The following is an 11,770-nucleotide window of genomic DNA, read 5'->3' as shown; positions in this document are numbered from 1 at the left end:
ACCATCTAGTTGATATACAGCAGATGCTGACTTCCTGTCTTCTCCCTTCTCTTCCTTCCATCTGTCTTTCCTTCCCTCCAAAAAACGCCTAGCCTAAAGGGCAGGGAAGGATTTACCACCATCTGCTGATCAAGGCTTCCGAGGTGGCACTAGTGGAGAAGAACCGAGAGCTCGTTAAACTTTTGGACACTCGTCTTAGAATATAATGATCAAGTCTTTTTTTTTTTTTTTAATTTAATTGGAGTATAGTTGCTTTACAGTGTTGTTAGGTTCTGCTGTACAGCAAAGTGAATCAGCCATACGTATACATGTATTCCCTCTTTTTTGGATTTCCTTCCCACTTTGGTTGCCACAGAGCCTTGAGTAGAACTCCCTGCACTCTATGTAGGTTCTCATTAGTTATCTATTTTATACGTAATAGTGTATATATGTACATATGCATGCATGCTAAGTTGCTTCAGTTGTGTCTGACTCTTTCGCAACCCCATGAACTGTAGCCCGCCTGGATCCTCTGTCCATGGGGTTTTCCAGGCAAGAATACTGGAGTGGGGTGCCAAGACCTCCTCCAGGGGATCTTCCTGACCCAGGGATCAAACCTGTGTCTCTTGCCTCCTGCACTGGTAGGCAGGTTCTTTACCCCTAGCGCCTCCTAGGAAGCTGGTATATATGTATAAGATATTTTTTGCTTTTTCCAACATTGTTACTTGGGAGGTGTTGAAGGAATGAATGCCTTCTCTTCTGGTTTGCCTTAAAATCTACAGTTTGGATACCAGCCTCAGCCTGTTTCTAATTATTTTGTTTGTCTGTTTGGGGCATGATTCATTTTATTTTTCAAAGAAACACAATAAACACTGGAAGAGGAGGAGAGTCAATGCAGAGGCTGGAGAACAGAGTCATCTTCTCCCCTCTGTGATGGTCTCCATCCTTGTCACCCCCGGGTGACACCTTTCCCCAGGTGTGACACATTTTAGGGCCCCTGTGAACATTGCAAAATGAATGAGCGTGGTCATCAAGCAGACTGAGAAGAAGTTCCAAACACATTAACTGCCTGGAGTTACTAAATCCTGGAGGATTTGAACACAATTAGAGCTGCTAAATGGCTGCTCAGTTTTTATCACGCCAAGGGCTAAAAACGACAGAAACTGCAAGGGAGGCTGATCGCTGAGTGCAAGGACACAGCCGGGTGATGCTGCCTGGACGTGACTGCAATCAATGCCCAGGGAGCTCAATTCACTGACCTCTGCATCCTGGGGTGATCAGAAAGCTGGGTGGTCCTGGCAGGTCGCTTTCCATTAGTACAAATAAAATGCAACAGCTTCACAGGACTTGAATTTAGCAAAGTTATTCAAACATTAAGAAATCCTAAAAAGGAAGGGCTTGTAAATACTTGCCATTGTGCATAGGGTGGCAGGGTGAGGGCTTGCTGTCTCCACACCCAGAGTGAGGATCTCGGGGAAAACCATCAGAAATTGTCATGTTAACTCTTAAGGTGTTCTGATTTAGCATGAAGGTTTCAAGTTTCTCTGGAGGTGTTTTGCTAAAGTAAGCATCCTTCCTGTGGAGTCTGATAAATCTGAGTTCTGTCCTGTCTTCTGTTACTTCACACTTTTTCCCTCTGGGTCCAGGGCTCATGATTAGAAGTCTCTGAATCTCAGAGTGTGTGAGATGAAGATTTGTTATTGTTCAGTTGCTCAATCATGTCCAACTCTTTGCAACCCCATGGATTGCAGCATGCTATGCTTCCATGTCCTTGACCATCTCCTGGTGTGTATTAGTCATTCAGCCATTTCTGACGTTTTATGACCTCATGGACTGTAGCCCATCAGACTCCTCTGTCCATGGAGTTTTCTAGGCAAGAATACTGGAGTGGGTTGCCATTCCTTCTCCAGGGGATCTTCCCCATCCAGGAATAGAACATGGGTCTCCTGCATTGCAGGCAGATTCTTTACCATCTGAGTCACAGGGAAGCCCCAACTATCTCCTTGAGCCTGCTCAAACTCATGCCCATTGAGTCAGTAATGCCATTCAACCATCTTGTCCTCTGTCTTCCCCTTCTCCTCCTGCCTTCAATCTTTCCCATCATCAGGGTCTTTTCCAATGAGTCAGTTCTTCACATCAGGTAGCCAAAGTATTGGAGCTTTAGCTTGAGCATCAATCCTTCGAATGAATATTCAGGGTTGATTTCCTTTAGGATGGGCTGGTTTGATCTCCTTGCAGTCCAAGGGACTCTCAAGAGTCTTCTCCAACACGACAGTTGAAAAGCATCAATTCTTCAGCATTCTGCTTTCTTTATGGTCTCACTGTCCAAACTCTCAGAGTCAGTTTTACCATGACTATTGGTAAAACCACAGATTTGACTATATGTACCTTTTTTGGCAAAATAGTGTCTCTGCTTTTTAATATTCTGTCAAGGTTTGTCATAGCTTTTTTCCAAGGAGCAAGTGTCTTTTAATTTCAGGGCTGCAGTCACCATCTGTAGTGATTTTAGAGACCAAGAAAATAAAGTCTTTCGCTGTTTCCATTGTTTTCCCATCTATTTGCCATGAAGGATGCCATGTAGTTCTTTTTTGAATGCTGAGTTTTAACCCAACTTTTTGACTCTCTTCTTTTACCTTCATCAAGAGGATCTTTGGTTCCTCTTCGCTTTCTGCCATAAGGGTAATGTTATCTGCATATCTAAGGTTATCAATATTTGTTCCTGCCATCTTGATTCCAGCTTGTGCTTCATCCAGCCCAACATTTTGCATGATGTACTCTGCATATGTTAAATAAACCAAGTGACAATATACAGCCTGACATACTCCCTTCCCAGTTTGGAACCAGCCCGTTGTTCCATGTCTGGTTCTAACTACTGCTTCTTGGCCTGCATACAGGTTTCTCAGGAGTGAGGTCAGGTGGTCTGGTATTCCCATCTCTTTAAACATTTTCCACAGTTTGTTGTGATCCACACAGACAAAGGCTTTAGTGTAGTCAGTGAGGCAGAAGTAGATGTTTTTCTGGAATTTTCTGATTTTTTTATGATCTGACAGATGTTGGCAATTTGATCTCTGCTTCTTCTGCCTTTTCTAAATTCAGCTTAAACATCTGGAAGTTCTTGGTACATGTTCTGTTGAAGCCTAGCTTGGAGCATTTTGAGCATTACTTTTCTAGTGCGTAAGATGAAAATAATTGTGGTGTGGTTTGAGCATTCTTTGGCATTTCCTTTCTTTGGGATTGGAATGAAAACTGACCTTTTCCAGTTCTGTGGCCACTGAGATGAAGATAAGAACGTGGGATTGTTGTAAGGGTTGGTGAGAGAGAAGTCACACTTCAGATGTGTAGTCATGCAGTGATGTTTTCCTCCCTTCTCACATTTTCCCTTCTTCTTCTCACCTTCCTCTGAGTTGTTAGGATTGTGATAACTATTGTTGTTCAGTGGCTCAGTCATGTCCAACCCTTTGTGACCTCATGGACCGCAGAATGCCAGGCTTCCCTGTCCTTCACTATCTCCTGGAGTTTGCTCAAGCTCATGTCCATTGAGTCAGTGATACCATCCAATTACCTCATCCTCTGTTGCCCCTTTCTCATCTTGTCCCCAATCATTCCAGCATCAGACACCATTTTATTGAGGCATTTTAAAAAGTAGAAGAAAAATTTAGGAAAAACGCAGTACAGAAGTCCTCTGGGACAAGATGATGGGTACAGTTTCCTTCATCAGGAAAACCCCTCCAAACACACAGAGCACCCAAAGACACCTGTCTCACTCTGCAATAGCAGTAGAACAGTGGGTAGTAAGCTCCTTGAGAGCAGAACTGGATTGGTTTTTGTTCACTGTTTCGCTCTACATGACTGTCAAAATATTCGATTAAACTGTATTGAATGCATTACTAAACAAAGGAATTGATAGATAAATGTAATGATATGGTGTAAAGGATATTTGCCTCTTTCCAAGGCAAGCTACCTCAAGTGAACTTGTAAATTTTAGAAATGATGAAAATACACTGTGCTATGAAACACACACACACACACACACACACACACACACACACACACACACAAGGGACAGCAGGCACAGGAATGTGAGTATATGAATCCTGTTCCAGTCCTTGACTCTGTCCTATGGTGAGAGGAGGAAGGGATGTCGTCCCCAAGAGAGGAGCCTGATGGTGGCCCTAATCCAACATAAGTGAGATGCCCTGGGCCTTGCTTGTGGGGAGACCAAGTCAGGAAGGACTCGTTATAACTTCAAAGCTAAGGCAGAAATTGAATTTAGTTTTTAGCTGTATTAGCCCTACTCTAAGCCTTTGAATGCTTTCTCCTGAAACCATATAGAAAACCTGAGGGAACAAGAACCCATTACTGCGGGTGAAGACCATGCATGGGTCACCACAGTGGTAGAGCCGCCATAGTCGTCTTCCATTAAAGTCTTGAACCCAGGACTTAAAACCAAGAAATCAAACTTCAAAGCTTTCCCAAATTAGTGAAATCTAATCATGACAACAGGTGGGAACATTAGCTCTGCTTCCCTCAGAGATGCCTGAAATCAAATCTAAATTAGCTCAGAAAGGCTTGGGGTATTCAGTTTCCATCTCTGCTCTTTCTTCTTTAGATGCAGAGTTTGGGGCAGAAATGGTGAAAATCATCAATTCCCTAACTACTCACTTCCTTTATTCTTAATTCCGATTTTCTTTGAGTGACTCCATCCAACAAGTAGTTCTTATTCTCAAGTTTATAATTTATTTTTAATAAGATTTTACATTACAAGGCCTTTCTCTATAGCTTCAATATTTCTACTGGACCTAATTTGTCTTTGGATTAATGAAATGTCTCCAAAATTGTTCTGAGTTTGCTCCAAGTGAAATTCCCTTCTTCTGTCTCTCTTTTGTTAGCTCTTTCTTCTTTACTGTGGCTATTCTCAGTGTTCTGGGAATCTATCCAAGTACTTTCACATACTTTGAAATGAGGAGAATAAAAGGGATGATAAAGGCATTGTCTGATTTCTTCTATTCTCTGGTCATCTGAGAGTAGTTACAACATGAACATGGTAGCAACTCTGTTCTCAAGCATGTGGTTCAGAATCTGGATATTACACTTGCTTGTCATGTGTTCACCCTGTAATACGTGGCTCAATGCAATATAGGAAAATACTGAATATCAAAACTCTTGCTTACACTCCAGATGGTGAGGCCAATGCCATGTTAAAAGTTCTTTTTGGAAGAAGATTAGTGCTTAAGAGTATCTTCATTTTCACTGGAATTAATTGGAAAAGTTTTAATTCCATTAGCTGTTTTATATATATATATATATATATATATATATATATTCTGTGTATGCATTAGTCATGAAACACTTTTATGATCTTTTCAGAAGCACAGGTGTGAGCGTAACTATTAAAAAGCCATTGATATTCTAAAATCACTGGTTAATCTTCTATGTTAAAACGTATATGAATGCAAAGTTTACATTCCCTTTTCTCAGTGACTTGAGGATTAAGGTATTTGATTTTTTTCTCTCTCTCTAACATTAACAAAATTTGGCTAATGGATCATTCTCAATAGTGTAAAATCATGTTGTGTGATTTTTATTCCATCTTAAAAAATCCCTTAGATCCACAATCTCCCTTCAACTACTGCCCATTTCCGTACTCTCCTCTGCTATAATGCTCTTAGAATGTGTCAATATTTGCTTTTCCCCTTTTTAAATTTCCTTTCATTCTCTTCCCGGCCTACTCTTTTTTCATAATATATTTGAAATTTAATAATGAAAATATTGTCATTTATGATACTAATGCAAAGAGTGTAATGGTACACCTGTTGAATGTGAGCAATACTGTTTTCTCATTTTTTATATCAACATACAGTTACCTTACAATGTTGTGTTAGTTTCTGCTGTACAAGGAAAAAAATCAGACATATGTGTACACATACCCCTTCCCTCTTGGACCTACCTCCCACCCCACCATATTTTTTTTTTTTAATTTGTTTTCTGAGTCCCCTGGTTCTACATCATCAGCCACTCTGAGTTTTCCATGCTGGCTCTTCCACTCCGTCCTTCCAAATGCTGGAATGATTAAGTTGCGAATGTTCACCTCTTCTCTATCATCGCCTCATAGGTGATGTTCACCTAGCTCCATCCTTACACTGACAACTTCCAAACGTTTGTCTCAAACCTGCCTCCCCTTGCCAATCAAGCTGCCCATTTGAACCTCCACATGGAGGTCAGTCATGTCTAATACTTATCTCAAACTCAACATGCTCCATGCCAAACCCCTGCATTCTACCTGCCAGGATATTCCCTCTTCCTCTATTATCTCAATAAATGCCACCTCTTTGCTTTCAGGTAGTTTGAACTAAAGTAGTCAGATTTTTTTAGTATCCAGCAGACATCCAGTTATTTTGGAAATTTCAGCTGAGCACCTATTTAAATAATCTCACAAATAGAACTAGGCAAACCACCTGCACAGAAGTTTTCTCCTTTAGGCAGCACTAACTAGTGAAGATGTTCTAAAATAGGTGTGTCTTTGAACTGTGACTTGGAGTTGGGAGGGCCTATGGTATATGGTGGAAATCAATAAACTGCATAAAGAGCTGCTCTAAGATAAAAATTGAGAGTCATTCATTCATTCAGTTACTAATTATTTTCTGAGTTCTTACTATAGGCCACTTCTGTCCTGCGTACTGTTAATTCAGTTGGTGATAAAATTGTTTTTGCCCCTGCATTGAATTGGTTAAGCTGTTTCTATAATATCAAAGTGCAAAGTGAACCATCAAGTGCTGATGTAGAAGCCACAGCAAGTTATCCAGAAGGTCTAGCTAAGATAGCTAATGAAATTGGCTGCACTAAACCAAAGATCATCAGTGCAGATGAAGCAGCCTTCTATTGGAAGAAGAATGCTACCTAGGAATTTTATAGCTGAGGGAAGATATGAGTGCTGGCCTTCATGGGTCCAAAGGAGAGGCCAGCATTCTCGTTAGGAGCTAATGCAGCTGGTGACCTGGAGTTAAATCCAGTGTTCATTTACCATTCCGAAAATCCTAGGACCCTCTAGAATTATGCTAAATCTACTCTGCCTGTGCTCTAGAAATGAAACAACAGAGCCCAGCATGATAACACATCTGTTTACAACATGCTTTACTGAATATTTTAAGCCCACTGTTGAGATCTACTGCTTAGAAAAAAAGAAGATTCCCTTTGAAATATTATTGCTTATTGACAATATACCTGGTTGCCCAAGGACTCTGATGGAGATGTACAATGAGACGAATGTTGTTATGACTGCTAACACAACATCCATTTTGCAGTCCATGGGTGGAGTAATTTTAACTTTCAAATCTTATTATTTAAGAAATGCATTTTGTAAGGCTATGGCTTCCATGGATAATGATTCCTTTGATGGATCTAAGCCACATAAACTGAAAATCTTCTGGAAAGGATTCACTATTAGAGATGCCATGAGAAATTCATGATTCATGGGAAGAGGTCAAAGTGTCAACATTGATAGGGATTTGGAAGAGATTGATTCCAATCCTCATGGATGATTTTGAGGGGCTCAAGACTTCAGTGAAGGAAATAACTGCAGGTGTGGTAGAAGTAGCAGGAGAACTGGAATTAGAAGTCAGGCCTGAAGATGTGACTGAATTGCTGAAATCTCATAATAAAAACTGAATGATTGAGTTTTCTTATGGATGAGCAAAGAAAGTGGCTTCTTGAGATGAAAAGTATGCCTGATGAAGATGCTGTGAACATTGTTGAAATGGCAACAAAGAATTTATAATATTATATAAACTTGGTTGATAAAGTACTGGCAGTTTGAGAAGACTGACTCTAATTTTTAAAGAAGTTATACTGTGGGTAAATGCTACCGGATATCATTACGGGCTACAGAGAAATCATTCATGAAAGAAAGAGTCAATCAGTGGGGAAAACTTTATTGTTGTCTTATTTTAAAAATCGCCACGGCCACTGTGACTTTTAGCAACCACCACTCTGATCAGTCAGCAGCCATCAACATGGAGACAAGACCCTCCACCGGCAAAAATCTTAACTTGCTGAAAGCTCAGCATTTTTGGCACAAAGGGTATTATGTAATTAAGCTGTTTGCATTATTTTTCAGGCATAGCACTGCTGCTGCTGCAACAGTATAGTGTATACATAACTTCTGTATGTACTGTGGTAGTGGTTGGCGGTAGTGGTGGTGGTTTAATCGCTAAGTCATGTCTGACTCTTTGTGATCTCATGAACTGTAGCCTTCCAAGTTCCTCTGTCCATGGGATTTCCCAGGCAAGAATGTTGGACTGGGTTGTTTCCTTCTCAGGGGATCTTCCCCACCCAGGGATCAAACCCAGGTCTCCTGCTTTGCAGGCTGTTTCTTTACCAACTGAGTCACCAGGAAAGCCCTAGTGCACTAGGAAACCAAAAATATCTGTGTGATGCACCATGTTGCAATGTTTGCTTTAATGTGGTGATCTGCAATGAGTCTGCAGTATCACTGAGGTCTGCCAGTATTAACCTCCTGTTGTTATTCCAGTATGCCTCATAGGGTCTCATTTTCCATGTCAGTTATCTCCTCAATGTAGTCAGTATTTCTTCTAAAGACATCTGTACATTTCCCAGAAGAAACTCATAAAAAAGTGATTAGTTCCAGGTCTTCATATGTCCACTAAGGTCTTGAAACTCAACAGTGTCACAGGGCGTCTTATTCATTGGCATCTCCAGATCAACCCCAGTGCTGTCCTGATTCTTAGTAAACAGCAGGACTGATGAAAGGCAATATGTTCACACTCCATCCTGTGCTGAAGGGAAAGTTCCAGAAGGAGGAAGAAGAAACAAATTAGAGAAGCTGAGGCATGGTGAGAGCAGAGCAGTAGAGAAGATGCTGAAGCTCCTGGAAGTAGGTCCCAGTTTCTGCTTCAGGTGGAAGTTGATGAGATGCCCCAGGAGTCTCACCTGCCAGAGATGGAGATAACCCTGCCCTCTGACATCCCTGGTGGCTCAGCTGATAAAGAATCTGCCTGAGATGCACAAGACCTGGGTTTGATCCCTGTGTTGGGAAGACCCCCTGGAGAATTCTGGCCTGGAGAATTCCACGGACTGTATAATCTATGGGGTCACAGACATGACTGAGTGACTTTCACTGGCCACCATCAGTTAGATTCTTTCTAAGATCTTGTCCACTGGGGTCTCACTTGAAAAGGGAAGCAAAGACTATGAAGAGGGCTTGAGGAACACAAAACCCTGGAGATTGAGAATGAGCTCTGTGCTGCAGCAGAGGGGCAGAGTGCTCTATTTTTAGTTGTCAGAAGAGAAAGCTTTTGGTCCTAATAACCATCTTCAAGGAATAGGGAAAGCTATTTTTTTTTAAAAGACACACTAGCCACTTAGTCTCTTTCTCTGCAAAGGATCAAAGAAGCGGGAAAAATCAGCAGACACACAAAAGAGCTCTTCTTGAATCCGACATGAATGATAAAGCTACTGCTGGAAACCTCAGCGTTCCTACAGAACCACCTTCAGCATTTATCCACCTGGAGGCAAATGGCCAGTGCAGATGACGTCCTGGTTGTCTGCAGTATATTCTCATCTTGGTTCTTCCCGTGTATCACAGAGGCGCTCTGTGTTTTGTGAACCGTTTGTCAGTGCCTTGAACTGGTGCTGACCCGAGGCATTGTCACTGGCTCACGTGCCAGAAATGTCTGTTGCAAGGAAGCCCCTGTAACTTGTTAGTGATGTCAGAGTTTGTGCTCGATCGTTATTACTTCTCAATAAAAGATGTTGTCCATCGTTTTAGTCTACTGTCTGTGTGTGTGCTCAGTTGTGTCCAATGCTTTTCGACCTTATGGACTGTAACCTGCCAGGTTCTTCTGTCCATGGAATTTTCCAGGCAAGAATACTGGAGTGGGTTGCCATTTCCTATTCCACTTAGTCTACTAGCAGATGTTAAAAAAAAACCAAAACCCTTCTAGAACATGTACCCAGTTCTACAACCAGAATGTAAAGACTGTTGGGATGGAGGTCGGACTGGGAGCCCTCTTAGCAACATCTTTAAAATTACACTCAGTTCCAGTCAGCTACCTAGAATAAAATGCAATGCAAAAGTCTATACAATAACTCAGGTGTGTTTCTTTTTCCCCAAATATTAAATAATGCAGGGCAAATTGTTGCTATAATATTTTGGATAAATGGAGATTTTCTTGTTGGATGCCAAAAGCAAGGTTGGAATTTCTATGAGATTATGAAAGTTGAAAGGCCCGTCTGCATCCATTTCAGGAGGTTTATTTAGAAAAGTTGAAATCTCAGAAGTACATTAAGTTGTTGCTGAAATTTCAGGGTTTTGGTTCATTAGCAATTGCTAGGAACATATTGAAAAGGAGAACCGTAAAATGGAAATCTCTGCTCACAATGTGCCCCTATAAGCTCACATAGCTATATTTTTCTGATCTTTTTTTTTTTTTTAATGGAGACCCTAACGATAAATACTGAATCTAGCTTATATGATAGTTTCGTGCCAAAAACATCATCAACACCATCATCATCATCAGTATCAGTTTCTGTTGGATTTTCTATAACTTGATTCTGGCAATTCTAATAGGGAGAAGTGGCAAAAGGGAACTTAAATGAATTTTGGTCACTCATGGAACTGTGCCGTAAAAACTTATTGATGACACTAAGCAGCTTATAACAATTCTTAAAATTAAACTTTTGGTATTATTTCTTTGGTTATTGCTTTCATTCTTTTTGGTTGTGATGCTAGCTTTGTCAAATGAAGAGCAGTTTGCAGATCTACATTAGTTTGAAAAATCAGAATCACAAGTAGCCAAACCCACAGTTTTCCTTTTTTATGCTTAAAATAACAAATGCAGATATTTAAAACATATGTTCTTTCATTCAAAAATTTATAGGCTTAAGATGTAGACTCTAATCATTTCTATAGCCGTTATCATCTTATTTTTTTAATCTGCACAATTAGTTTTCCATTATATCATAATAGAGTTTTAACAAAAATGTAAACTATTGTCTAATTTTGAAGTTACATATTCAATCTTTATACAACTTGTAATGTGTATGTTATTGAACATATGAACTTGATTCATACTGCAAGACTATACACTGTATCTCAACTTTTAAAATGTGCTAAGACTGTGAAACCTGATTATTAATTTTATCCACATCTTATTTTACAATAGTGTTCAATAATAACTAAAAATACAACTTAAGTCTTTGTGTGAAACATACTTACTTATAGATTGCATGAATATTATATTTGAATCTCATGTTTATATATTCAACATCTATTTTACTTTGAAGTATACCTAATGTGGTATGCTGCTGCTACTGCTAAGTCACTTCAGTCGTGTCCGACTCTGTGTGACCCCATAGACGGCAGCCCACCAGGCTCCCCCGTCCCTGGGATTCTCCAGGCAAGAACACTGGAGTGGGTTGCCATTTCCTTCTCCAATTAATGTGGTGTAAGAAAAGCAAAATGCATTATTACACTTTAATGAACATTATTAGCTTTTTAAATAATTAGCAGTTGTCTTGATCTTTGTCATAACTATCAGTTCAGTTCAGTTCAGTCGCTCAGTCATGTCTGACTCCTTGTGACCCCATGAATGGCAGCATGCCAGGCCTCCCTGTCCATCACCAACTCCCAGAGTTTACTCAAACTCATGTCCATCAAGTTGGTGATGCCATCCAGCCATCTCATCCTCTGTTGTCCCCTTCTCCTCCTGCCCCCAATCTCTCCCAGCATCAAAGTCTTTTCCAATGAGTCAACTCTTCAATGAGGTGGCCAAAG

Source organism: Bison bison, unplaced genomic scaffold (assembly GCF_000754665.1).
Source record: "Bison bison bison isolate TAMUID 2011002044 unplaced genomic scaffold, Bison_UMD1.0 scf7180017864494, whole genome shotgun sequence".
In the NCBI taxonomy this organism is placed as follows: domain Eukaryota; kingdom Metazoa; phylum Chordata; class Mammalia; order Artiodactyla; family Bovidae; genus Bison; species Bison bison.
The sequence above is the reverse complement of the archived record's forward strand: the minus strand, read 5'-3'. Positions refer to the sequence as shown.